Source organism: Scyliorhinus torazame, chromosome 1, assembly GCF_047496885.1.
Source record: "Scyliorhinus torazame isolate Kashiwa2021f chromosome 1, sScyTor2.1, whole genome shotgun sequence".
NCBI lineage: Eukaryota > Metazoa > Chordata > Chondrichthyes > Carcharhiniformes > Scyliorhinidae > Scyliorhinus > Scyliorhinus torazame.
Window position 1 is genome coordinate 206,699,585 of NC_092707.1, and position 24,001 is coordinate 206,723,585.

The 24,001-nt window shown below is 49.4% G+C and overlaps 1 long non-coding RNA gene across 1 annotated transcript in view; it reads right to left on the reverse strand.

Moving 5' to 3' along the window:
* Positions 1–3,387: 3,387 nt before the first annotated feature.
* LOC140430056 (uncharacterized) overlaps positions 3,388–24,001 on the reverse strand; it is a 65,349-nt gene continuing 44,735 nt past the window's right edge. Inside the window, exon 3 of the long non-coding RNA XR_011949305.1 lies at positions 3,388–3,977. This is a non-coding gene — a long non-coding RNA (uncharacterized lncRNA). The remainder of the gene's footprint in view (positions 3,978–24,001) is intronic.

Genomic DNA, 24,001 nt, shown 5'->3' on the forward strand with positions numbered 1-24,001 from the left:
TGGCCCTGGCAGCACAGACAGGCGCTAGAACCGGGGGCACTGACGGGGCCAGATACCGACAGTGCAGGGGGTGGGGTCTGGTGGTCCCCTCCGGTCTTCTCCCACTCCCGCCAGTTGTGCGCAGCCTTCTCCGGGGGGGAAGGGGGGGAGCAGTAAACACAAACAATGACACTGTTAGACATTCTGCACATGCAGTTCAGGGGTTGAGTAGATGATGGCATCAGTGGCCAGAGCGCCCGGCCATTGCGGCTGGCATGTGGGGCAGGGTGGAGGTTCGGTCGGGTTGCAGGTGTGTGGGGGGAGCAGGGATAGTGCCAGGGGCACAGAGCAGCCGACCCACCCTGGCCGCCTTGAAATGCTTGTGCAGTTTCTTCCGGCACTGCATGCCAGTCTGGATGACGTTGCCCACGGCGCTGACTACGTCTGCCACCTGCGCCCAGGCACGGCAAATGGTGGTGCCTGGCGGCCTTCCTCTCGAGCTGGGGTATAGGGGCATCCCTCTCGCCTCCCCGGCGTCCAGGAGGGTGTCCAGCTCAGCGTCCCTGAACCGTGGCGCTGCTCTCCTTCCAGCCATCTTGTTGACTGTGATGGTGTGTGTGGGGGGAAGGACCGTTTAAATGCGGCTGCGGCGTGTGAGCCTCATGTGTGTCAATCACGGACCCGACGAATCCGGTGCCATTTTGAATGGGACCGGTTGCGTTCGACGTGGCAATGGTGCTAGCCGATTCAGAGTCGCTGAATTGGTGCAGCTGATGCGTCATTTTTCCTGTCGTAAAACACCAACCACTGTTCCCACGCCGGAGTCAGCACTTAGTCTTAAAATCGGAGAATCCAGCCCAGGATATCCTGCCTGGACTCCAACACTCCAACACATCCAACAGTCTGGGAAGGTCGGTGGCTCCGAATCATAAAATCCCTAAAGTGCAGAAGGAGGCCATTCTGCCCATCAATCCTGCACCGACCCTTTGAATGAACATGTTACCCATAGCCACCCCCCCCTTCCCGGTCATCCCTGTAACCCCATAATCTAATCTGCACATCTTTGGACACTAAGGGGCAAATTATCATGGCCAATCCACCTAACCTGCACATCTTTGGACTGTGGGAGGAAACCAGAATGCCCAGAGGAAAACCCACGCAGACAAGGGGAGGAAGTGAAAAATCCACATCGTCACCCAAGGCCGGAAATGAACACAGGTCCCTGGCACTGTGAGGCAGCAGTGCTAACCACTGCGCCGCCATGCCATTCCTGCAGGTTGTGGTGGAGTCTCCTTGGTGACATGGCTGTATGCTGTCTCGAGTTTGCTCTGTGGGATCAGTTTAAGTGCTGCTCCCCCATCGCTAACAGAGAGCTGTCAGGAAGTCTCCGGGTGAATCAGCTGGTGGAGCATCAATACCAGCCCTAATTAACGTTAGATACCGGTGACGGCCTCGCTGGGTCGGCCGTCAGGAAACACCCTGCAATTCCTGTTCGCTACCACACTTCTGTTAGATTGTGTCCTTAATCTTGAAACAATACGCTGTATAAATGAAGAAGCTGACAGTCATAATAGAATCAAACCATTTGAGATAAGAATCAAGTGTTACCTGGTCAGTACTGTACATAAGGAGCTTCACAATGAGATACACATAATACAACACCAGGTTCTCTCTGCGTCAGCAGAAACTTAATATGCCGAGTCACACAACTGCCAAGCCATTCTCCAGCACTCAGGTATTTTAAAGAATTAATTGTTGTGTGAGATTTCGAGAGAGACTAACCGCATTCAATGTCGTCAGTCTGTACGATGCGCACTCACTATCAAACATACAGTTTAGATCAAGAGGGCACTTGCAAAGAGCTATTAGATTCTTGTTGTGAGCTGCCATCTTTGATCTCCTCTATTTTAACTGTGAGCTTGATGGGGCCTGTGTGAGCTTTTTTGGCAGATTACAGCCTGCGAAGTAATGGTTTCTGGATGGAGTGTCGGAGCGGGAATTCGGGACTGCTTCGGAGCCACATAAAGGTTAACAACAGAAAATCAGAGCACGGTGAAATGACCCATTAAAGCAGTCATTTAGTTGCAAAATTTGTTTCAACATTACACTTTAAGTCTGGTTTTGTAACATTGAACAGCAACTTACAGAAGCTTATAAAAAAATAGCGGATCTGAAATTAGGCCCATTCATTGCCCGCACTTTATAATTTTCCTGAACTCCTTGTTTTCTGTGGAATGAATCTCCAATGAGTTGGAGGCCAATTGCCTATTTGTGATTGATTTGCTGAGGGATTTAATCCAGATTTGCTCCTGAACGAGGAAGCTATTTACACTCCTGCACTCAGGTCAGAAGTATTATCAGGCTGTTGCTAACTTTTGGTTGGCGCTTCATTCGTAATTTGCTCTGTCTGTTTAACCTTTGCTCTCGAGTCGCCAGGTATCTTTATGATACCTCCACGAGGTTCAAGTTCAAGTACTGATCAATAACTCAACACACCAATTAGTAAGATTCAAATCAAAACACATTTATTATATACAGTAAGTCACTACTTATGCATATAACTCTACTTTCGAGAATATTTCTATCACTAAAAGGCCTATACTTAGCTTCGGACTGGCCCACCAGGTCAGGGGAACAAGTGGCCTTTCGTTCAGGTCCTGAGTCTGCAGGGTTCAAAAGCTGGTCTGGACTTGTAGCTAGGAGCGCCTATCTCGTAGCGAGCGTTGACTGGAGACTTACTTGGTTGGTGCGGCAGCTTGGACAGGTCACTCACAGGGGTTGATTTGCGTTGTTGAGTGACTCTGCCAAGAAGGACGATTTGAACTTGGGGGCTTTACTTTATAGTCCCCAGGGGCTTCCCGCCCTTTGGGGCGGACCCCGTACCTGGTTCCAAATGATTGGACTGCATTCCGATCACTTGGATCGATTTCTTCAATACTGGAGTTGTTCCCTGATTGCTGGGCGGTCCCTAAATCCCGTTGGCCTTCCTTTGTCTTGGCTCCTGCTGGCGCCGAGGAGCCTGGCTTGGCCTAATTCACCTGAAGTGTATCAACTGTGCCTGGGAATCGCTCATTACTATGCAGATAGCTGCTGGTTTCAGAACTGTCTGGTTTTTGCAAGTTCCAATACACAGGATTTCTGCACTTGCTCGTTTTTGCCTGTGTTGGCTGAATTTCCCTTTAGTCTTTGCAGTTCTCCATTTTAAGTCAGGAAGTGGCCAACCCAGGTGGTTACACTCCCTCCTTGTGATCCCTAACGCGAAGCGTGAAGGATCACATAACTGCGTTGTCTTCATTCCCTGACCCAGCGAGCACTCTTCCCATGGCCTCCACACTGACCATAACTATGCAGGAAAATTTTTAACTAGCAATTCTAAGTGGCGCTATGTCAGACAGGGACATGCATTAATTACAACACAAAAAAAACGGTACCTCTAACTATCTCAATAAACTCCACTCACTAAAACATTCAGTCATATTAACTTCCTAAACAATACAAAAATAATGGCAGCATTCACATTTTTCCTCTGGCTTGGCAGTCAAGCACAGGGGTGTACAATATTCACATTTCTTTATTTACAACAGATGTTACACGAATGGTCGTTATTGTAGATCAAGGGGTTCGGGGGCCTGGTGATAACCGAAAATAGGGGATCTCATTCTGTATACCGGGGTGCGAGCGCGGTAGGCTCTCCTTCGCCATTTCCTCATGCGGATAGTCTGCACGATGCTGCAGAGTATCGCCAACACTAATAGGGATTCGACTACGTAGGAAATGTTATGAGCTTATCACACCATGATGGTGTGGTGTTGCCTGTTACTGGGCTCTGGGTGCTATGGGGAAGTGAATCATTAACGGCCGGGGTGGTTGGGGTCAGGGGGTTCGCGTTCGCGCGCAACCGAATACACATTATAATGGTGGTGATCAACACGGAGGATGTCCTCATTGTTCTTCTTCTTTCTCTTCTCTTCTTTTCTTTCCTTGGGGCTCCTGGGATTCTGTGGGATCAAGCATAGTTTCTGTTACCATCTTGGTTAATATCTCGTCTGTTCGTATGTCTGTCCTTTCGTGCCAATTCCCCTTTCCAATTTATCACCACGTGTGATTCCCTCATTTTTTTTTAAACCGAATATTCAGGACAAGACACACTTAAAAATACTGAAACAGTGCGAGCCGTCTCGCAGGCTGTGCGATTTACCATCCAAATGTTTGAGGATGTAAATAGCATAGGGATGGCAACCTATGGGTCGCCTGAAAACAAAACAAAACTTTTTGAACCAAAAGTGGCGAAATGAGGTGCGTATGGGCCGCGACGGGTAAGATTTGGATGGAATCCCCGGGTAGGATGGCGACCAATGCCGTGTGTGCTCTACCCGAGCGTAGCTGACCAGAGGGGGGTCCTCAGGCAGGGCGGAGCCCAATGCCGTTTCTCCACTGCCTGAGCAACCGGCAAGAACGGGCAAAAATGTAGTCATCGTGGGGGGGTTGCCGTAAAGGTTCTACCTTCGAACCAGAAGAGCAGTTATGAACGGAGGCTGGCAAGCTCTCAGCGGTTTCTGCCGATGAGCATGCTGGCAAGTTTCATAGGTCTCTGCGGACGAACAAGGCGTGGGGCCGTGGAAATTTTCTTTTACGATCATACATACAACACAACAATAACAGTAACAAACAACATTAAACAACATGCTGCAGGTTCCATCAGAAAGGACACCGTTTCTCCCAAGCGGTTCCTTTTTAAAACATCATCTGGGCACCTCAGTTATCAGTTGTGAACAGGGTCGCAAAGGGGTTCTCGCTTTGGGAGTCAGACTCAAAGTCATCATCTTCTTCCGGATGCCATACTCTGGAATGTATAAGGGCTGATAGGGCTGCATGGTGCGATTTGGGGTCCATCTCGTCGTTCCGGACGAGCCTGTATGAATTATCGTGGTGCCAAAAGGTGGTGTCCAGTTCTGTGGGGACGGAATCGTCATCGTAGGGCGGTGGTCTTTGGTGGGGTTTGTTGAGGAATGTGATGAGGAAGGGATCACTCGAATCATGGTCAGATTCGCTGGGTGTGGGTCCTGTTGCATGGGGATAGTAGGGAGGCGTACTGTGGCTATTGTCTGAGTCACAGTCGCTGTCGCTGCTGCTGCTGCCTGTGGCGTTCCGGGCGGAGTCTAGAGGTCGGGGGTGGAGTTGAGGGCGAGTCCGTGGATGTGGTGGGCGTGTTGGGGGAGGGTGGGGATACGTTGGCTGTGGGCGGGGTGTGGTCTGCTGCGTCGAGCATGACGTGGTGTGCGTGATTGGACTGTGGGCCATATGCCTTAAGCTGGTTAATATGGAACCACGTAATCTTTCCATTGGGGTACTTAATTTTATACACTGAGGGGCTTACTTTGTCTGCAATGGAGTACAGACCCGAATACTTCGGTGACAGGAATGTGCTGGGGTTGTAAATTGAAAGCATGACCTGCTGTCCTACCTCAAACTCAGTCGCATGCACTGTCTTGTCAAAACAGGCCTTGCTCTGTTTCTTCTGTGTGCCTAATCGTACCGCGGCTGCTAGCTGAGCCGTTTTCACATTCTCCACTAACTGTTTGACTGCGTTCTCGTGTGTGAGGGCCGTCACTTCGGGGCTGGTCAAGTCCAATCCTAATAAAAATTCTGTGCCTTTCATGGGGCGTCGGGTCATGAGGGTGTGTGGGGTGTATCCGGTGGATGTTGTGACAGTATTTCTTAAAAACATCAACGCAAAAGGGAGGACTGAATCCCAAGTGGTGTTGTTCTGTTGGACCATTTTTCTGAGGGTTGATTTTAGGGTCCGATTCATGCGCTCCACGATACCACTTGACTGGGGGTGGTATGCGATGTGGAATTTTTGGGTAATGCCAAATATCACGAGGACATTCTTCATGACACGTCATCTAAAATGGGAACCTTGGTCGGCTTCAATGCTGCGGGGGGGTCCCCATCTCGTGAAGATGTGGTGGGTTAAGATCTTGGCTGTGGTCTTTGCCGTGTTCGTTCTGGATGGGACTGCCTCTACCCATTTCGCAAAAGTGTCTATGACGACTAATACGTACTTGTAACCATTCCTGCAAGGGGCAATGGTCCTATAAAATCAATCTGGAGGTTAGTCCAGGGGACATTAACGGGGCGGGTGTAGCTAAGTTGCGCTTTCTTGGCGTAGCTGTCCGGATTGTTCTGGGCACAGATAAGGCAATTCTCAACGTAGAACTTATTTTAAACTTGGCCACCAACAGAGCTGCCTGAGGTGGGCTGTAGTGGGATCAATCCCCTGATGCCCATGACTGTCATGGAATAAACAAATGAGCTGATTCCTGTCCTGTTCAGGAACCACATAAAGGGTGTCTTTTAACACCACACCGTCATGTATGGCCAGTGCATTTTTAAATCTATCATAGGGTGCTGTAAATTGTCCTTTCAAAATCTCCCTGAGATTGTTCTCTTGCTTCTGGGCCTGCACTAAATCCTCGATATTAGTCTGCGAGACCTGAACTGCATTCACTGGTGCGCTTTCGGGGGGTGTCTGGAACCTGCTTTGGCCAGTGCGTTGGCTTTTACATTTCCAGGGGGGGAAGGAACGGTGGTCACTGCGAACTTTAACAATACCAAAGGTCCTGTCCTGTGCTTTCTCTAAAATGTGGCGGAGCAATGGGGCTGAAGGGAGGGGTTTTCCGTCTGCGGAAACAAATCCTCTTGCTTTCCACGGGGGTAGGAATTCTGTAAGGCTGTTGCAGACATAGAGGCTGTCCGAGTATATGTCTACTGGGCTGGGGAAGGAATCTGGGAGATCGACAATATACGCCACGGCTGCTATTTCTGCCGCCTGCGCGCCTAAGTGGCCTGGTAGCTTTAAGGAGATCTCTTCTAGGGCGCGCACCTGCGCGTCCTCAACATAAATGCCGCATCCTGTAATGCACTTCCCATCTAATACAGTGGAAGAACCATCCACATATATCCTTAAGAGTTCACACGTGTCTGTGTGCTGGGGGCTTTGGTGTAAACTACCTATCTTTCTGGGGGGTGTTTTCGCAATAAAGGGGCCTGTGTTGTGGTGCGGTGAGATGATTTCACATTCGTGGGGGGTGCCTGGGTACAGAAGGTTGTCGGCTAAGAAAGTGTGGGTCTTGGTCCTTTTAACGGTGATGTCCCGTCCCTGCAAAAGAAGGGTCCATCTAGCTGTTCTAATTTGGCTAACTGTACCGTCCTTAAGTCGTCCGTCAAGTAAAGGTTGGGTGGGGGGGTATTCCGTGAGGATTGTGATGGGATTTAGTCCGGTTATGTCGGAAAGATATTGAACCGCCCAGAAAACTGCGAGCAGGTGCCTTTCACAGGCCGAAAATCCCTGCTCCACAGGATCTAAAAGTCTGGAGGCGTAAGCCACGGGTCTTAATTGTCCGTGCCGTTCCTGGAGGAGCACAGCCGAAAGGGTGCGGTCTGTGCTAGCTATCTCTATAGCAGAGGGGGAAAGCGGGTCTGGAACTTGTAGTGCGTGGGCTGCAATGAGGGCTCTTTTCAAAGCATCCACAGCATCCGTATGCTGCGGAAGCCATTCCCAAGGGGCTCCTTTCTTTAGGAGTTCCGAGAGGGGTGCTGCCTTGGTGATGAAACCGGCGATATGGTTTCGGCAGTAGCCAACCAGTCCTAAAAACGACCGGAGGGCTGAAACATTCTGGGGAAGGGGCAATTTGGCAATCAAGTCAATTCTTTTATGCTCGATCTCGCGTTTACCATGAGTGATAATTGTTCCCAAATATACCACTTTGTTTTCCAAAATTTGGGCCTTCTTGGGGTTCACTTTACATCCAATACGCTGTAGGAGTTCCAGGAGTTCGGACAGAAGCGCGGTGTGCTCTGCCTTGGTGTCTGTCTGCAGTAATAGATAATCACATATTGGACCAGACATTCAGGGCGAGAAAATGTTGATAATCCATTTGCCAGCTGTCGGTGGAAAATGGAGGGGGAGTTGTGGAATGCATTTCCACGTGTACTGCTGACTTTTAAAAGTGAAGGCAAATTTGTATTGGCGCTCTTTTGCCAATGGAATGGACCAGAATCCGTTCCTGACGCCCAAAACCGTAAAGTATTGTGAGTTGAGTCCCTGTTTGAGCATGGTCTCGGGACTTGTGGCTACCGTGGGGGCTGCTGCGGGGGTGACATTGTTTAGTTCCCGGTAATCGATGGCCATGATCCATCGGGCTTTCTCACTGGCCAAATTGGGGAGGCCACTGATCTGAGTACACCCTGCTCTAATAAGCTGTCGATACCTTTTGCGATTTCTCCCTCCGCCTCTTGGTAAATCGGTATTGTTTTGGGGGTCTAGGGACAGGTCCTGTGATTTGAACGGAACCAGTCATCCGGCCACAGTCTTGTTTGTGGGTCGCGAATGCTGTCCTGTGCTTCTGCAGAACTGCCCTAACCTGCTTGTCTGTGCTAATCGTGGTCGGATCAAACCAGAAATCGCCGACTGCGCTAATCTTGTTTGCGTATTCACCTATTGTGAGCGTTGGGGAGGGTCTTGCGGATTTTGCCATTCTCCAAACACATTGGTTTACCGGATCAAATGAAAGGTGGTGGGACTTCATAAAGTCAATTCCCAATATGTGTTCTGCTGTGTGGGGTAGATCGACTAAAACTATGGAGTGCTTTGTCGTTATATTGCCAATCTGAATGGGTACAGGGGCTGTGATGTGTCCCTGCTGTGAGTGGTCTGTGAAGCCGCTGAGGGTGATTGTGGCTGTAGTGGGCCACGTGTCTTTCTGGAATATGGTGGAGGAATTGGTTGTGGTGCGGGACCCTCCTGTGTCCCAGAGAAATTCGATGGGCTGTCCCCGTATCTTTGCTGCAACTACCGGTCGGCCGGACCTATCCCAAAGGGTGTCGCAGACCCAACTGGGGGAGCCTGAACACCGTCAGTCCGTTTCGTTCATGTCCATCTGGTCTGCCCGGGTGCTCACACGATGTATGGACTCTGTCCGATTCTTATTCAGAGTGCCTGCCTGCTGGGCTCTCTGTGACTTTCGTGGGGCGGTGCACTCTCGCGCAAAGTGACCTAATTGTCCACAGTTGTAACACTCCTGTGGCTTCTGTGGGGGGGGGGGGGACTGTTCCTGCCTTCATTCACCCATGCGGGGTTCTGGTGCGTTTTCACCACTTGGGTGTCTGCTTCTGCCTGCTGTTCCTCGGGTTTCCTAACTGCGGGTTTGTTTTGGACAGATTGCTCCCAGGTGCGGGACAGTCTTTTTAAAACCCATTTCTCATTATGCGCTTCTTCTGAGGGGTCATAGTTGGTACAGGCTTTTTGTCCTGCCTCTGTGGCATGGGAGATAAGGGTGCGGGTCTATTTGGCCATACCGTCTTGGGACAAATGGGCGCGGTCTAGATTACCGAAAACGGCTGTAAAGTGAATCCACAGGCGTCCAGCAAACGCTGTGGGGTGTTCTGTCTTTTTCTGACTGCAGTTATTCAGGCCTTCTACCGGGTTACCTCTGTTGTAGCCGGTCGCATCTAGGATCGCTGCGTACATCTCTGCAAGGGTGCCTCCTCCGACATTCTGTGGGTCGGGAAGGGCTGCTACGACCGAAGGGTTTAAACTCACAACTGTGAGCTTCACGTGCTCACGCTGATCCAGGCCGTACATGGTCGCCTGCTGCTTTACTCTAGCAAAGAAGTGGTGGGGGTCTGAGGTGGGGAGGAACGGTGTGATTTTCTCGCACGCGTCCCATAATTGGGTCACGGTTAAGGGTGTGGTATAAAGGAACTCTGTATCTCCATCCGATGTGACTGTGCGGTGGGTGGTTACTCGATTCATTGGTGCCTGAACTATCTGCGATGTGGGGGGTTGGGGCGCTTTTCTCTTCTGGGGCTTTCCTTGCGCACGTGTTCCCTGAACATATCTATGCAAAGTCTCATTTAATTCTTCCCAATCCGGGCCGTCTTCTGTATCTAACTGGGATCCAAAGGTGCTCTGGAATCCATTCTGAACTGAAAGCAAAGACTGCAGTCCTGCAATCTGGTTCCTGCACTTTGCGTGATCTAGTGAGCTCTGTCTCTGCGCCGTGGTGGCAGCATGGAGTGCTCTTAATGCTGCTTTCAGGTCGCTACGCTGCCTTTGCAATGCCTCTATCTGTTTCTCTGTTTCCTCTCTTATCAGGACTGCACATTGCATGTCCTGATAGGCCTTTTCGTACTGTGTCTGTAAGCTGCTTAAATGCGCCAGACAAGACTGGTGTGCCCGCTTGGCATCATCCACTTCTCCGTCCTTTGCTGCTAACTTCCTTCTCAACTCCCTTTCTCAACCTCACTTACATCGACCTTGCTCATTCGATGTACTCCTATCCCTTTACTGAGCATCCGAACGACCTCCTCTGTGCCTCGCAATTGTGCCAAACAGGACATGATTGCCATCGGCTTGCGAGCTTTTCCCAAGCTTTTCTTATGAATCTCTGACAGGTTCTCCCACCAAGTATGTCCTATGCTCCTGGGTCCTGTTTCCTCATTGTCACAGAATTCACTCCAAAGGGGCCATCCTTTCCCTTTGAGATATTTCCTGATTTCGTCTTCCCAAATGGGACACTGACCTACACTGCTGCTGGTCGCTGCAACCACGAATTCTTCAGGGTTCATGAGGCGTTGCATTGCCTGCATTGCGATCTTTCCTCTCTAAATACTCTCTTAAAATTTGGAACAAGGGGTACTAAGGCGGTGCTGTAATTACGGGTGCGGCTTTCGCTATTTTCCGGAATGCAAACTCCCGACAGTTTTAGCAAGAAAAATCTATCAGTTTTACCTTATAGCCCTGTTAGTTACGCATGCATTAACACATTTCCGAATTATGAGGATTGATCAGAACTGCTTGAACACTTGTGATTTTTTTCTGTTCCCAATTGGATTCTAATTCAAATTTTTGGTTTTGCGACGATCACAGAGGCCAACCAGGGCCCCCGATCGACTAATTGCTTCATTCTGATATGTGCATGTAAAATGAATACTGTAAATAGTTGTGACATGTAATAAGGCAAAACACTGTACCACCGACGGGTACCACCGTAACCTCTACCACTGTATGATGCGAGACCACCACCCCCGCCGGACTCTTTTTTTTAACAGGGGGTGAACGTGGTAGTCGGCATTAGGGGTATTACGGTACCTAGATTGAGGGTGTAAGATCATTGGTGTGGGAGGTACCTGAGGCATGAAGATCATTGGTGAAGCCTGCCTGCTGGTTCCGCCCAGTAAGGCGGAGTATAAGAGTCTGTGTCTCCCTAGCAGCTGCATTCTGTACCTGCGCTGCTGGGGGAAACATCTAGTCCAATAAAGCCTTCAATTGTCATCCAATCTCGCTTCTGGAGTCATTGATCGAGCATCAGTAAGTCCACTGAAAATCCATTGTTTTGTTACTGATTTACTTTGAACATGAAATGCTGGCCAGCCATCACCCACATTACCATCTCAAATGTATGCCTTGAGCTGATAAATCCCAGCATTTCTCATGCTCCCTCCACAGAGAACAGGATTAAACAAGAAAGCGCAACTGAAGCACGGTTGCTGTCAGTGAAGAATTTATGGTTTTAATATAACACTGTTGTATCACAGGGAATAAGAACAGGACTAGGTCATTTACTACCTTGCCCTGCCCAGCCATTTTTTTAGAATGGGTTGATTTGTTAACCCTTTTAGAGGAACATTGCCCCAGTGACACCACCAAAGCAGAAGAGCACTTACACTGGAAGGGAACAGGATTTGCACTGGCCAATGATTAGAGACTAATAACGTCACTGACAATACACAGCAGGATCTTGGAAATAACTGCACATTGATGACCGTCATGTTTCACTCTTTACTGCTTCCAGTGACCCAGCTGAGCTTTGGCCCTCAATGGTGTACAAACAAGCCAGTAGTTTGTTTGCAGGTTTGACAGTCAGAGCTGTCAGCCCCTTGGATGTGGACTTGAACAGATGATGCAGCCTGAGTCTATGGAAACGCAGATTCCTACCTACCTGCCTGCCTGCCTGCACAGACTGCAAACTTTTTATTTACTCCATCTCTGCCAAACGATTGCCTCAGATTTTCAGCCAGTGTCTCGTTTTAATGAAAGGAGCTTTTTGTAGTTACTTGGTCATGACATCACAGCTAGTGGATGCATGTCCTTGAATATCAGTCAGTGCCAAGCTCAATCAATGAGATTCTGTCTGATCAGTGCCGACAATAAGCTGATATTGTTTGTATCATGCCCTGAATTTAAAGAGCGGCGTTTTGGGAATAGAAAATCCATCACATTATGTGCACTTTATTCCAGACCTGAACCCTGTCACCACCGAACATCCATATACGTGGGTTGAAATGTGTCCAACTTTGCAACAGCAGGCCACTAATTATATTGTCGGGGTCCCTTCCCACTGATAACTGGGCAGCAGGCCCCTGAGCCTGAAGGGAGCTGAGGAATTAGGAACTGCAACTTGCAAGGCAGAAATCGCAATGTTAAGCAAATCACTTATTTGGCACTTGATTCACACGCCTTTAGATCGAGGGTTTGCTGCAGTCTTTTCAGTAATCCCATTCCAAGGATTTTTCACAAAAGCAAAACCTTGCATAAGCTTCTCGACAAAGATGGCACGGTGAAATAAACCACTGTGTGTTCACATTCTGCATGTGGTTATTAATCACCCATTGTCACTACATGTCAGCTTTTCCACATTCCCCTTTCAGTTCAGTTCTACAGTCAGTGTGAGGAACCCTGCTGGAATGAAATGTGGTTTTCATACACAATAATTGATAGATTTTCCTGCGTTGATGTGCCTCCAACATTCTATATTGCTTTGCAGAGTTCCCCCGATGCCAGTGTATCTCTATTGAGTAGGTTGCCATCCAAAGCTTTGTCTATATAGGTCAGCATACTGGTCTTTTACCTCACAGACCTGGCTCTTTAAGCAGTCCAGATGGATGGAATGAAAGTTTGTTCCCATTGTCAGCTGCTAGGGTCTCATGTGACTATTTTAACATTGGGCTTAATGGAGCACAATAATCTCCTTTAATTTTGCACTATTTATCGCCAAACTGGCAAGGTCGTAATCTGGTTGATATGGTAAATGAGAAAAGTAATTCTCGTGTACGAAGATTTGAAGTCAAAGCTGAAATTTATATGTTTTGACAACAACGGGGAAGTTTCACTACATGTTTATTCAATCAGTTCCAGTCCTGGGATTGTCAGATAAAACAATGTTGCATATATTTAACAATGCTCTATCTACCCTGAAAATATTTGATTGGATAGTGTAGAGCGAGCTTTATTCCGCAACTAACCATCGCTGCATGGGAGTGTTTGATTGGACAGTGCTGAGGGAGCATTACTCTGTATCTAACCCCATACTGTACCTGTCCTGGGAGTATTCGATGACGACAGTGTAGAGGGAGTTTTACTCTGTATCTAACCCTGTGCTGTACCTGTCCTGGGAGTGTTCGATGGGAACAGTGTAGAGGGAGCTTAACCCAGTACCTAACCCCGTGCTGTATCTGTCCTGGGAGTGTTTGATGGGGACAGTGTAGAGGGAGCTTAACCCAGTACCTAACCCCGTGCTGTATCTGTCCTGGGAGTGTTTGATGGGGACAGTGTAGAGAGATCATTACTCTGTACCTAACCCCGTGCTGTACTTGTCCTGGGAGTATTTGATGGGACAGTGTACAGAGATCATTACTCTGTATCTAACGCCGTGCTGTACCTGTCCTGGGAGCATTAGATGGGATATCACTGGGAGAGTTTGATGAGGACATCTGCAAGGGCAGCACAGTGGCACAAGTGGATAGCACGGTGGCTTCACAGCGATAGGGTCCCAGATTTGATTCCCCACTGGGTCACTGTCTGTGCGGAGTCTGCACGTTCTCCCCGTGTCTGAGTGGGTTTCCTCCGGGTGCTCTGGTTTCCTCCCACAGTCCAAAGACGTGCAGGTTAGGTGGATTGGCCATGATAAATTGCCCTTCGTGACCAAAAAGGTCAGGAGGGGTTATTGAGTTATGGGGATGGGTTGGAAGTGAGGGCTTAAGTGGGTCAGTGCAGACTCGATGGACCGAATGGCCACCTTCTGCACTGTATGTTCTATGTTCTATGTTTAGTGTACAGAGAACATTACCCTGTTCTGGGAGAGTTTAATGAGACATTGCGGCCTGATCTGGGAGAACTTGATAGTGCCTACTAAAATAAGAGGAAGTACTCCATTTTCTAATTCGCTTTAGGCTTGGCATTCTGCGGAGAGGAACTCACCCCCTGGCCCCCAAAGTTTATCCACCATCTGCAAGGCACAAGTCAGGAGTGTAATGGAATATTCTCCGCTTGCCTGAATGAGTGCAGCTCCAACAACACTCATAAAGCTCGACACCATCCAGGGCTAAGCAGTCTGCTTGGTTAGCGCCCCATTTTCCCACTTTCAACATCCACTCCCTCCACCAAGGATGCACAGTAGCAACCATCTGTACCACCTACAAGATGCATTCCAGCAACTCATCAAGGCTCCTTAGACCAGACCCATAACCTCTACCATCTAGAAGGACAATGGCAGCAGACATTGGGGAACACCAGCACCTGCAAGTTCCTCTCCAAGCCACACACCATCTTGATTTGGAACTATATAATTTTTCCTTCACTGTCCCTGAGTCAAAATCCTGGAACTCCCTCCCTAACTGCACATTGGGTGTGCCTACACCACATGGACAGTAGCGGCTCAAGAAGGCAACTCCACACCACCTTCTCAAGGGCAATTAGGGATGGGCAGTAACTGCTGGTCGGGCCAGAGACGGCCACATCCCGCAAATGAATTTTTCCAAATTAATCTTGGCTGGTTTACATTTAACTGTGTTATCAGTTTCAGGAGATAGCCCCATGTCCAACATGGGCTAACAGTGTCCAACAGTGAGACATCACTGAATTTGGGCTCAGAATGTATTTTGCCTTTGGAAGCCAGTTTGTTCTGTGGAGCTGTCCTATGCTGCAGAGAGTACGGACACAATATGGCGCCCGAGTTGGTGCTTGCTGAGGTCATGGTGGTGCGGGTGAATCAGATGCCACCTGCTGCAGAAACGGCGTGTTCTCCGTGGACGAATACTGAATGATGTTCAAAGCGGAGATATGACGCAAAAATCCAACATTGCAGCAGGTGTGGTGAACACCATTCTTTATGCCTGCTAATTCAGTCGATGTCAGGAATTCAGGACTGGCATGTCCCTGAAATGAAGAAGGATAAGTATGGTGAGTTTCGGGAATCTCGGTTAACGAGGGATATTGTGTGCCGAGTCGAAAAGAAAAAGGAAGCATGTGTCAGGACTGGAAGGCTGGGAACTGACAAAGTCCATGAGGAATATAAGGAAAGTCAGAAGGAACTTAAGCAAGGATTCAGGAGGGCTAAAAGGGGTCATGAAAAGTCAAGATTAAGAAAATCGCAAGGCGTTTTGTATGTATATAAGAGCAAGAGGGTAGCAAGGGAACGGGATGGTCCACTCAAGGACAGGGGAGGTGAATCTATGTGTGGAGCCAATAGGAATGGCGAGGAGCTAAATGAGTACTTTGCATCAGTATTCACCAAAGATAAGGACTTGGTGGATGATGAGTCTGGGGAAGGGTGGGTAAATAGTCTGGGTCGCATTGAGATCAAAAAGGAGGAGGTGTTGGGCATCTTGAAAAACATTAAGGTAAATAAGTCCCCAGGGTCTGATGGGATCTACCGCAGAATACTGAGGGATGCAAGAGTGGAAATTGTTGGGGCCTTGACAGAAAATGTTGTATCTTCACTGGCTACAGGTGAGGGGCGGGATTCTCTGACCCCCCGCCGGGTCGGAGAATCCCCGGTGGGGGGGGCGGTGCGAATCCCTCCCCGACGCTGTCTGCCGTATTCTCTGCCGCCGTTTTTCGGGCGGGGCGAGATTCACGCCACGCCGGTCGGGGGGGCGTTGGCAGCGGCCCCCCAGGCGATTCTCCGGGCCCCGATGGGCCGAGCGGCCATTCGTTTTTGGCCAGTCCCACAGGCATGAATCACTCAACTCACGTACCGGCGAGACCAGGCAGGTAAGTCGACGGGGGCGGTGCTCGAGGGGGCGCGGCGGGATCCGATCCCGGGGGGAACCCCCCACGGTGGCCTGGGCCGCGATCGGAGCCCATCGATCTGCGGCCGGCATTCCTTTATTCTGCGCCAGTCCCTGTACGGCTCTGCTATGGCCAGCGCGGAGAAGGGAACCCCCTGCGCATGCGCCGAAATACGCCGGCCGGTCTGCGTATGCGCGAGATCGCGCTGGTCCTTCGTCGCCGGCTGGAGCGGTGCCAACCCTTCCGGCGTCCATCTAGACCTCGAGAAATGCGGAGTATTCCGCACTTTCGTGGGCTGATGACACCGGAGTGGTCGGCGCGGGGACTTAATCCCCAGAAGGGAGAATCCGGGCCGAGGTCCCAGATGACTGGAGAATAGCTAATGTTGTTCCTTTGTTTAAGAAGGATAGCAAGGATAATCCAGGAAATTACAGGCCCGTGAGCCTTACGTCAGTGGTAGGGAAATTATTGGAGAGGATTCTTCGAGTCAGGATTTACTCCCATATGGTGACATATTAGTGAGAAGCAGCATGTGGTTTTGTGAAGGGGAAGTCGTGTCTCACTGACTTGATCGAGTTTTTCGAGACAGTGACAAAGGTAATTGAAGGAGGTAGGGCAGTGGATGTTGTTTACATGGACTTCAGTAAAGCCTTTGACAAGGTGCCTCATGGCAGACTGGTACAGAACGTGATGTCACACCGGGTTAAGCTGTCAAGATGGATACAGAACTGGCTCAGTCAGAGAAGACAGAGAGTAACAGTGGATGGGTTCTTTTCTGAATGGAGGGCTGTGACTAATGGGCCGGGATTCGCTGAACCCTGCGCCGGGTCGGAGAATTTCTGGGGAGAGGCGCGAAACCTGCCCCGCCGCCCTGACGCCAGCTTCCCTATTCTCCGCCGACGTTTTACGGGCGCCGGCGGGATCGCCGCCTTGGCGGTCGGGGCTGTTGACAGCAGCCCCCCCCTGGCAATTCTCCGGGCCCCGATGAGCCGAGTGGCTGTTGAGTTTGGCCGAGTCCTGCCGGCGTGGATTACTCACCTCCCACATGGCGGGTCCTGAAGGGTGAGTGTGCGGGGGCTGTCCTGGGGAGGGGCATCCGGCCCCAGGGGGAGCCCCCACTGTGGCCTGGCCCGCGATCAGGGCCTACCGATCTGCGGGCGGGCTGGTTCCGTGGGGGCCTTCTTTCCTCCGTGCCAGGCCCCTGTAGGGCTCCGCCATATTGCCCGGGGCCCACGCGGAGATGGGAACCCCCACGCATGCACGGAAATACGCCAGCCATTCTGCGCATGCGTGGAAGTACGCCGGCCATTCCGTGCCGGCTGGAGCTGTGGGATCCACTCCGGCGTCAACCTAGCCCCCGAGAAAGTGGTTGGTGCCGGTTTTCACGCCGGTGTGGAGACAAAGCCCCATTTTTAGAAAATCTCGCCCATGGTGTTCCACAGGGATCAGTGCTGGGACATTTGCTGTTTGTAGTATATATAAATGATTTGAAGAAAAATGTAACTGGTCTGATTAGTAAGTTTGCGGACGACACAAAGGCTGATGGAATTGCGGATAGCGATGAGGACTGTCAGAGGATACAGCAGGATATGGATCAGCTGGAGACTTGGTCTGAGAGATGGCAGATGGCGTTTAATCCGGAAAAATGTGAGGTAATTCACTTTGGAACATCTAATACAGGTGGGAACTCTAGAGTAAATGGCAGAACCCTTAAGAATATTGACAGGCAGAGAGATCTGGGTGTACAGCCCCACAGGTCACTCAAAGTGGCAATGCAGGTGGAGATAGTAGTCAAGAAGGAATAGGGCATGCTTACCTTCATCGGCCTGGACTTTGTATATACAAATTGGCAAGTCATGCCGCAGCTGTATAGAACCTTAGTTAGGCCACACCTGGAATCAGTGTTCAATCCTGGTCACCACATTACCAGAAGGACGTGGAGGCTTTTGAGAGGATGCAGAAGAGATTTACCAGGGTGTTGCCTGGTATGGAGGGCATTAGCCAAGAGGAGAGGTTGAATAAACTTGGTTTGTTCTCTCTGGAACGACGGAGGCTGAGGGGCGACCTGATTGAAGTCTACAAAATTATGAGGGGCATAGACAGAGTGGATAGTCAGATGCTTTTTCCCAGGGTGGAAGATTCAATTACTAGGGGACATAGGTTAAAGGTGCAAGGAACAAAGTTTAGAGGAGATGTACAAGGGAAGTTTTTTACACAGAGGGTTGTGGATGCCTGGAACTCGCTGCCAGGGGAGGTGGTGGAAGCAGGGACGATAGCGATGTTTAAGGAGCGTCTTGACAAATACATGAATAGGATGGGAATAGAGGGATATGGACCCCAGAAGTGTAGAAGGTTTTAGATTAGACAGGCAGCATGGTCAGCGCAGGCTTGGAGGGCCAAAGGGCCTATTCTTTGTTCCAATTGGCTTTGCGCAATTCATGGAAAACCCCTGCCCAAGTCTGTAGCTAGTATGTCTGACCAAACTCTGATAATGATTTCAAATCTTTCCAAAGTGTCGCTCGGGAACTTACCTTCACAGGAACCCCAGAAGCAGACGGGAATCGCATGAGCAGTGTCCGGAGGGCAGAGCTTCGCGACCAGTAAGAGTTTAAATTGAGCACGGAGCAGATTTCAGGCAGAGTCTCGCTCGGGAACATACTTTTACAGGAACCTCAGGAGCAGCCGGGAATCGTAGGAGCAGTGTCCAGTAGGTGTTTAAACTGAGCGGCAGGTGAACCTTCTGCAAACGTCAGACTTGCAAAAGAGAGAGCAGCCCCTGATTGGTTCACAATAAATCAGGTGACTCGTGTCCTTAACCCTTTCATTCCTAGGCTCACCAGAGTAGATACTGAGCTACATTTTGTACGGTAAGAGTTTTTAAAAAATATTCTTCTCACACTTACGAGAAGGAAGCAAGCTAGATTTAGTACCTGTAGTAACCAGAAGACACATAAAATTTGGGGGGGCCTATTCGTGAAAGCAGCAGCAGTAAATTTTTATTAAGGGCCTTAGTATTTAAATTTTTTATCTAACAGCCAAAAGAGGGAGAGACATGTCAATTGGCGGGGTTGTGTGCTTCTCCTGCACGATGTGGGGCATCATGGACACTTCAAGTGTCCCTGAGGACTACATCTGTGGAAAAGGCATTCAGTTGTAAAAGCTCACCGAACGCATGGATCGGTTCGAGCAGCAGCTGGAAGCACTGAGGAGCACACAATTAACTGAAATTGTTATAGCTAATAGCTTAAGAGATGTGGTCACACCCAAGGTACAGGAAGAAAAATGGGTGACCGCCAGACGGAATACGCAGAAAGCGCAGGGGTCCCCTATGGCTGTGCCCCTATCTGACAATATACCGTTTTGGATACTGATGAGGGGGGAGGTCCATCAGTGACAGCAGCCGCAGTGGCCAGAGCGAAGGCATCACGACTAGCCGTACTGCACAGATGGGGGGTACAAAGCGTAGAAAAGCAACAGTGGTAGGGGATTCAATAGTCAGGGGCACAGATAGACGCTTCTGTGGCCGCGAAAAGGACTCCAGGATGGTGCCAGGGTCCTGGGTGTCTCTGAGCGGGTACAAAGCATCCTAAAACGGGAGGGATATCAGACAGAGGTCATTGTCCACATTGGCATGAATGACATACGTCGAAACAGTAGCAAGGTCCTCCAATGGCAATTTAGGGAGTTAAGTAGAAGATTAAAAAGCAGGACCTCTGGGGTAGTAATCTCAGGATTACTCCCCATGCCATGAGCAACAGGGATATAGTGCAGTTCAACACAAGGCTAAAGAACTGGTGCAGGAGGGAGGGCTTCATTTTTTTAGGATCACTGGGATGTCTTCCGGGGAAGGTGGGGCCTGTACAAGAAGGACGGGTTACACCTGAACTGGAAGGGCACCAATATCCTGGCTGGGAGCTTTGCTAGTATGGTTAGGGTGGGTTTAAATTAATTTGGCAGGGAGGTGGTAAGCTAGTGTAGCCATCTAAGATGGCCACCTGCAAAGGACCATGGGAATTATGGCCAACCCAGCAGTCAGACAGGTACACAGCCTATGTGTATCTAAAACACAGGTAACCAGACCTGACTGAAACCCCCGCTCGTTTACATTTCAATGGCCTATTTTCCGAGGACAATAGAACTCCAATCAAGCAACCGGTTTAGCCACAGACTGATCGGCTCCACTCCCTTGCTCAGAAAGCACAAGGTCAATGACCGCTAAGGACCCGCCCAGCTACCAAGGCACCCACCCCTTTATTGGCCAAAATTGAAGAGAGTGATCAGAGCCCTGTCGAATTATTGGGTCCAAGGTTAAGGACCGCCCCAAAGAGTGCGAAATCCTAGAGGGATAAAAGAGAGCGCAGCCATGTGTTCTGTCTCTCTTGGATCCAGCCTGTGTCTAACCCAATTGCAGCAGGAACAGCCAGCTAAGTTCAAGACCAACGATCGCTAACTGATGGATGAGCCCAGCAGATACAGAGCCACTTTCTTCGAACCAGCCAAGTGAAATCCAGATAAAGGCCTTTATCCATTTGCATAGTGCCGGTCACCCTGAAGTTAAGTATAGGTCATTGTAGCTGATGGTGATAGGTGTAGTTTAACTCGTAGTAGATATTGTGTTTGCATGTTGAGATAACTCTTGTGTATGTAAATAAACCATCTTTTGTACTAACTAACTGGTTCTGTGGTCATTTTATCGATATAAGGGAAGGCTTGTGGCTCACCGAGATAAATAAATAGAGCAACATTTGCAAGTGTAGAGACTGGGGATGAGCATGGTACGAGGGCCAGGCTGGCGGAGAGGAAGGGCAGGCTGGGGGAGGTCGAACTCAGCGGGCCTGGAGGTCTGGAGTGTATCTGCTTCAATGAATGGAGTATATCAGGTAAGACAGATAAACTTAAAGCCTTGATTGATATGCAGAACCTGGATGTGGTTGCTGTAATGGAGACTTGGTTAAAAAAGGGACAGGACTGGCAGCTAAATATTCCAGGATATAGTTGTTTTAGCTGAGACAGGGAGGACAGTAAAAGAGATGGGGAAGTTGCAATATTGGTTAGAGGACATATCACAGCTGTACAGAGGGAGGACACCATGGAAGAATCAAGTAACGAGGAACTGTGGGTAGGGGGCAATCACTAAGATGGGGGTGTACTACAGGCCTCCAAACAGCCCATGGGAAGTTCAAGACCAGATATGTAAGCAGATTCTGGATAGATGTAGAAATAATAGGGTTGTTGTAGTGGGAGACTTTAATTTTCCTCATATTGACTGGAAATCCCTTAGAGCTAGGGGTCTGCAGAGTGAGGAATTTGTTAAGTGTGTCCAAGAATGTTTTTTGGAATAATATGTGGATAGTTTGACTGGAGAGGGGGCAATATTGGACCGAGTACTAGGGAACGAGTCCGGCCAGGTTATCAAAATTGCAGTGGGAGAACATGTTGCGAAAAGTGAGCACAATTCTGTAAGCTTTCGGATACTCACAGAAAAGGCCGAGTGTTGTCCGAGGGTTAAGGTGCTAAATTGGGGGAAGGCTAACTCCAACCATATTAGGCAGGATTTGGAGGCTGTTGTTTGGGAGAGGCTGTTTGTGGGTAAATCCACATTTGGCATGTGGAAGTCTTTTAAGGAGCAGTTGATAGGAGTGCATTTAGGCATTTGCCGGTAAAAAGGAAGGACAGGAAAGGCAGGATTCAAGAACCATGGATGACCAGGGAAATTGCGAATCTTGCCAAAAAGAAAAGAGATGCCTACGTGAGGTACAGGCAAGTAAAAACAGATGAAGCACTTGAGGAATACAAGGAAAGTAGAAAAGAGCTCAAGCAGGGAGTTAGGAGGGCAAAAAGGGGTCACGAAATGTCCTGGGCAGACAGGATTAAGGAGAATCCCAAGGCATTTTATACGTATATTAAGAAGAAAAGGGTAGTTAGAGAAAGAGTTGGTTCACTCAAGCCAAAGAGGGGAGTTAAATGTAGAACCAAAGGAAGTAGGTGAGAGTCTTAATGAGTGTTTTGCATCGGTATTCACAAAGGAGAGGGATCCGTTGATTCGTGGTGTCTCAGAGGGATGTGTAAATACTTTAGAAAAGGTTATTATTACAAGTGTTACGTGTGCTAAAAAGCATTACGGTAGACAAATTCCCACGGTCACATGGCATCCATCCCAGATTACTGAGGGAGGCAAGAGATGAAATCGCTTGACCTCTAACAGAAATCTTTGTGTCCTTGTGGGCCACCGGTGAGATCCCGGAGGACTGGAGGATAGGCAATATTGTGCCGTTATTTAAGAAGGGTTGCAAGGATGACCCAATAATTATCGGCCAGTGAGCTTCTCCGGACCCCGGAGAATCGCTCGCACCTGATTCATGCGGCGTGGCTGGGGGTCCATTGCCAGAGGCCCTCCCAGCGGTGCTCCAGTCCAGACCGACCAAATTCCCGGCGGTGTGGTTCTAACCACGTCTGGCCAGTCGGGTCTCTCGCGCGGCGGCTGCGGACTCAGACAGATAAAGTACCAGGGCGGCCTTATGGGCGGCCGGCACGGGGATCGTGTGAGATGTGGCGGCACGGGGCCGATTGTTGGGACCTTCTTTCCTTGTCCAGGTCCACCGGCTGAGTCTGCCATAGCGTTCGGTGCGGCCGCTCGAGGCTGCCGCCATGCGCATGTGCATGTGCGGACTCGCAACCGGACGTGCGATGGCCTATATCCACAGCTGGAGCTGCGAGAAGACTCCGGGGCCCTGCCAGCCCCCTGCAGGTAAGTGAATAGCTGCTAATATTTTTGAGAGATCTCCAGAGTAAAACTCCAGCGTTTTTACACTGGCGTGGGGACATAGTCCCATTTTTGGAGAATCCAGCCCAGGATCTATGCACATTTGGAAGTGATTGGTCTTATTAGTGTTGCTAACTTTTGGTTGGTTCAATTGGCTCTGTTTTATAACCTTTGCTCTAGAGTCGCCAGGTATCTTATGATACCGCCATGAGGTTCAAGTTCAAGTAATGATCAATAACTCAACACACCAATTAATAAGATTCAAATCAAAGCACATTTATTATACACAGTAAATCACTACTCATGCATAAACTATACTTTCTAAGCTATTTCTATCACTAACAGGCCTACACTTAGCTTCAGACTGGCCCACCAGGTCAGGGGAACAAATGGCCTTTCTTTCAGGACCTGAGGCTGCGGGATTCAAAGCTGGTATGGACTGGTAGCTAGGAGCGCCTATCTCATTGACTTGAGACTTACTTGCTTGGAGGCCGCTGGACAGTTCACTCTCAGGGGTTGCTTCGCGTTGCTGAATGACCCTGTCAAGAAGGACGATTTGAACTTGAGGGCTTTACTTTATAGTCCTCAGGGGCTTCCCGCCCTTCGGGGTGGACCCCGTACCTGGTTCCAAGTGATTGGACTTCGTTCCAATCACTTGGTTCGATTTCTCCAATGCTGGAGCGGTTTCCTGATCGTTGAGCGGTCTTTAAGTGTCTGTTAACCTCTTTTGTGTTGGCTCCTGCTGGCGCCGAGGAGTCTGGCTTGGCTTTGTTTATCTTAAAATGTTTCGATTGTTCCCAGGGATCGCTCATTACTATGTAGATGGCTGCTTGTATCGATGCTGTCTGGGTTTCTGCAGAGTCTAATATACAGTAAACTTGCACCTGCTAGTTTTTGCCTGTGTTGGCTGAATTTCCCATCAGCCTTTGTGGCTCTCCATTTTAAGTCGGGAAGTGGCCAACTTAGGTGGCTACACACCCTCCTTGTGATCCTAACGCGAAGCGTGAAGGATCACATAACTGCGTTGTCTTCATTCCCTGACCTGGCAAGCACTCTTCTATGGCCTCTACACTGACCATAACTATGCAAGAAAATTTTAACTAACATTCTAAGTGGTGCTATATCAAAACAGGGACATGCATGACAAAATAAGAAAAACGGTACCTCGAACTGTCCTCACTAAA